This window comes from Parus major, chromosome 15 (assembly GCF_001522545.3).
Source record: "Parus major isolate Abel chromosome 15, Parus_major1.1, whole genome shotgun sequence".
NCBI lineage: Eukaryota > Metazoa > Chordata > Aves > Passeriformes > Paridae > Parus > Parus major.
In genome coordinates this window covers 11,918,664-11,923,592 of record NC_031784.1, presented here as the reverse complement: position 1 = coordinate 11,923,592, position 4,929 = coordinate 11,918,664, and positions in this window count along the sequence as shown.

The window sequence follows — 4,929 nt, the reverse complement described above, 5'->3', positions numbered from 1 at the left end:
AGCCCCCTCCATGTCCTCTGAGCCCCCTCCATGTCCCTGAGCTCCCTCTGTGTCCCCTCAGCCCCCTCTGTGTCCCCTCAGCCCCCTCTGTGTCCCCTCAGCCCCCTCTGTGTCCCTGAGCTCCCTCTGTGTCCCCTCAGCCCCCCGAGCCCCCAGGGAAGCAGCAGGGAAGCCCAGCCCTCCCTCCCGTGGGTCTGCAGAGGCTCTGGGCCAGGCAAACACTTCCCTGGCGACCCCTTGGCAAGGGAAATGCTGCTTTAAGGCTCCTTGCCTGGACCTGGAGCAGAAATCCCGTCCCTGCCGTGAAGGTCCATGAAGTGAAGGATCCCCAGGGCTCGGAGCTGCCGCAGCCTGAGCGGGACCGCTGGCTCCTCACAGCCTGCACCGCTGGGAATTCTGATTCACTCCTTGCTGTTGACTCAGCCTCAGACGTCTGAACTGCTCCCCTTCATCCCCTGCACCTGCAGGGGCTTCGCACTCCCCTCCAGCTTCATTTTCTCCCCTAGCAAATGGGGAAGGAAACTTGTGGATGTGTTTTCTTATTCCCGAAACGCGGCCTCTGCTCGTCTCGCTGCGGCACTGCTGACAGCACAGCCACAAAATCCACAGAGTGAGGTGGGCTCAGCGCCCTGGGCTGCTGTGGGGTCACACACAGAGGGGCTGTGCCTTTGGGTCACCAATCTGTCCCCTCTGGGTGCTGCTGCCCACCCTTCCTGCGCTGAGCCAGCCTGGCCAGCGTCCCAGCCGCTCTCCTGAGGATCAACACCACCCCAGCTTTCAGCAGCTCTGCTCCTTCTCACCCTCCAGCTGTTAAAGAGACTCTTCTCTGAACAGCTTTGATTTTCAAGGCACTGCAAAGAGGGTTTTTTTGGCAAAGATTTCACCTCCTAGGCCTTTTGAGCGTCTGCAGAGAGTCATTGCATGGATTTGAAAAGCCAGGGGGAAAGGTTCCGTGTTTTCCCAACCTGCTGTGACCACCAGAAGGGAAAAACCACTCAGTGCACGGGTACCCAGCGCTGTGCTGTTGGTGATTTCTGAGGTTTGGACTGCCTGGGAGTTTGTTGTTCTTCTGTTTATGAGAGACAGCAGCACAATGAGACATCTGCCACCAGGAGTGGCCTCATGGAGCTGTCACCTCCTCGTCGTGGCCTGAGCTTGGGAAGAGCTGAGCCAGTCCCAGCCAGAGTGGCCAGAGGATGGGATGTGGCTCCCTCAGTGCCTGTGTGTCCCCAGGGGCAGCAGGGACTGTGTCCCCTCTCTGAGCACGGGGACCTGCTGTGAGTGTGCCAGGAGTGTCCTGGGCCAGGATCCCTGCAGGAGAGGATTGGGAACAGACGGGACAAAGCCCCGTGTCCTGCTGTGGCTGCTCCCGTTCCTCTCACCCCATCCCAGCTGCTTCCCAGGCTCCCTCTGCCTCTCCCTCTGGAGCTGCCTCCCTCCTGAGCCCTGCCTGCCCAGCTGGGAGCAGGAGCTGGGCACGGACTCACAGTGCCTTGTGCTGGGAACGGAGCACGGCACCGCTCCTGCGGAAAGAAATTCCCTCTGGGATAACCGGGAGCAGCATCTCCCCAAGGTGGAGCTTTCACAGGGGATGGAGGTGGGGAGAGGTCACAGTGTGGCTGCAAACTGGGGCTGTGAGCTCCCCCAGGTCCCAGAGACCCCGTCCTGATTAAACCGTGCTGGGAGAGCTCGTGTTTGTGACTCTCACCAAGCCCAAAGCTGCTGCCTCCTGACCTCTGACCACTGAAGCCATTCCCTTGCCCTCTGGGGGCTCCCACCAATTTTTTGGAAGGATAATTTTATGCTCAGAACTAAATTCTGTCCCTGCTTTCACCAGGGACTAGTTCTGGGCTTCAGAATTGCTCTGATAACTCTGCAATTGCGTTGATAGCTCCAGAGGGGAGCACAGTCCCTCCACAGAACAGATGGAGACGCATTTTCAGGACCATTCAACTTTGCTGTAACTCCGTCTTTGTTACAACAATTCCTTCCACTGTAATAGAGAGCAAAATTCAGCCAGCGCTCTTGAAAACCTTTAATCCTGAACTCAGATAAATTTAACCCAGAATCCAAATCCAGATCCAAAATGCCTTCCACACCTGCTGGCTTCAGTGGCACTGGGGATTTTGGCAGCTTGCACAGCAGCAGCAGCAGCAGCAAATTCCGAATATTTTTGCGTGTGCCAATCCGCTCTTGCACGTGCCTGCGATGCATGGCTCCGGCAATCCCTGGGAAATCTCCCCTTTCCCAGGAAAATCCCAGCTCCAGCTTCCTCCACGTGGCCATGTGTGTTCAGCAGGGACTCAGGGCAGAGGGAGAAAGTTGCTGCTTTAAAGCACTCGGTTCCAGAGGTGAAACAGAATTTAGGAGAGGGCAAAAGCAGCTTGGTTTAGCAGAGGGAAACTCGTGGGATATCCAAGCATTGCCACGCAGAGACACCTTTTGTTTTGTTTGTTTTTCCTGCTGGGAAAAGGAAGCAGGCTGGCAATTCCTGGCCTCCACCCCTGGAGATCTTTGGCTGTGATGGGAATCTGAGCCCTGGAATCACAGGGAGGTTGTGAGCTCAGAGCTCACTGCCAGGGCTGCTCTCCTGGACTCATCCATGTCCCACCCAGCCAGATCTTGGGGAGGGAAGGAGGGAGGAAGCGCCTCAAAGTGAGCAAATCAAACCTTTGGAGCCTGGCCCTGAGAATTCCTGGTTTATCAGGAGCCTACAGGCTAAAGTTTATTCCTCATTCCCGTGGTGAGGAATTGGGAAAGACTCTTGTACCCCAAGAGCTGTTCTGGAGCTGTGGAAATGCAGAATGCAGCACTGGGATGCAGGGCAGCTCCTGCCCAGCTCTCTGCAGGGCTGGTGCAGAAATCTGCGAGAGAAGAGCACCAGGAAAAGTATTTTCCATCCAGGGGCATCCTTAATACCTGGAAAATGAAAAGGTTAAATACTGGAAAAGTTGATCTAAGAGAGGAACTAATTCAGGGCTTCTTTTTGTTGCTTTGTTCTCGTGTGTTGGTTTTGGGGTGGGGAAAGCAAACAGAGAGCAAACAGCCAGTGTATCCAATCTGGATTAAATCAAGCTTTTTGTTCCTACAATAACTGCCAGCAGAGATTTCAAAAATGTATCAAGGGCAACAAAACAGCCTTAATTAACTGAGACATTAATGCTCCTTGCTTCTGAGCCTGCTTTTCTGCTCTCCTCTCTGTGTGATCGTGGCATGGAATCCTGTCTTAACAAAAGCCACTTCCCAGTAGCCCACAGGATGTCCAGGAACAGGAGATGGGGTTGGAGAATCTCCCTGCCAGCGCAAAAATCCCTGCTTTGCTAAAATCCTACAACGCAGGCAAAATCCTGACAATTCCCAAGGTTGAATTCCCATGCTCTGCTGCCTCGAAATGCCTTTAAAAACCCCGGGCTGTGTGTGCTTTGTGAGCAGTCTGCAGCTTTTCCAGAGTGCACACACGATTCCCCAGGCGGAGGATGAGCGGAGCAGGATGACTTTCAGCCAGGACTTATCGCTTTTTTAGATTGCACCGAGTTAAAAACACAGCTTCTGCCAGCTGCCCGGGGAATTTGATATTCAGTGCCAATTAATTTTTGTAATAGGAGCAGGGATTTATCCCCTCGGCTCCCCCAGGCACCTTCAGTCTCAGACTCAAAGGTTGGGTCGGAGCCTTTCATTTTCCGGTGGCCTTTTCCCGGAGAGCAGCGGTGAGGACGGGGACTGGGCTGGGGAAGGTGGCAGCTTTGGGGCAGGGAACTCCCAAATTTTCCACTGTAAAACCTTCAGATGTGGGTAAATCCTGCTGGGCTGGCCAAGCCCTGGCTGCTCCCTGCTCCTCGCTGCCCTCACAGCCTCGTGTCACTGTGCCTTCATTCGCTCGAGGAAACGATGCCAAGAGCCGAGCCCGGCACTCTCGCTTTGCATCCCATCCAGCAGCTGTGTTGGGGCAGGGGCAGCTCCCTCTGGAGCTGTTCCTTGTGCGCTCCCAGGGTAGGATTGTGCCGAGGACGCAGGGGTGGGGTGAGCCCGAGCTGTGTGTGATCCTACCAGTGCTTTAAGCAGCCAGAAACGTGGTTCTTCCCCTACCTCCGAGCTCTCGATGCTGCTAAAATCTCCGCCATCCGTCCCCCCGTGCTCCAGCCCCTCTCTCAGACTGACTCTGGCTCTGTTTGCAAGATATCCACGTCGTTCTGAAGCATGCACCTCTCTCTGTATAGTCCCAATCTTCTGATTTTATGGAATACTTATGCCTGTTTGCATTACGGTCAGAATAAAAAAGTCAACTGGATGCTGGCAGTTCTCATCTCCTCTCTGGGTTCGAGGTCTCCGGCGGTGCCGTGGCCTCGCCGTGCTCTGGCACCCGAATCCCAGGGTGCCAGAAATAGCAGTGACAACCAGCAGCACCTTTCACCTGCCCTGGGAGCTGGCATTCCGTGGATCCCGTGGTTTTATCCCGCGTCCTCGGGGAAATGTCACAGCCCAGCCAAAAGGGAGGGAGGTGTGCGCTGCAGGGGGAGTTTTGGAGCCTTGGGAAGACAGCAAGAGCGTTCCAGGAGGGAGCTGAGAGGCCTGGAAATGGCAGGGAGAGGCCAGGGGAATGAAGCAGAAATATGGACGTGGCTTTTCCAATGGGAAAAAGAAGGGGGCTGATTAAAAAATTGGGATTTTTGACACGGGCAGGGAATGGCTCCCACTGCCGGAGGGCAGGGTTGGGTGGGATACTGGGAAGGAATTGTTCCCTTTAGGTATTGATAGATATTAAATCTCCTTCTGGTGCTTCCTTTTAGAGATTTTTACACATTGATAGGTTCCCTCTGTGCACCCCCTTTAGGTATTGATACATCTGATAAGGCCCCCTTTGGGCTCCCCCTTTCAGATATTGATACACATCGATGAGATCCCCTTTTCTTCAATATTGATTGACTTTGG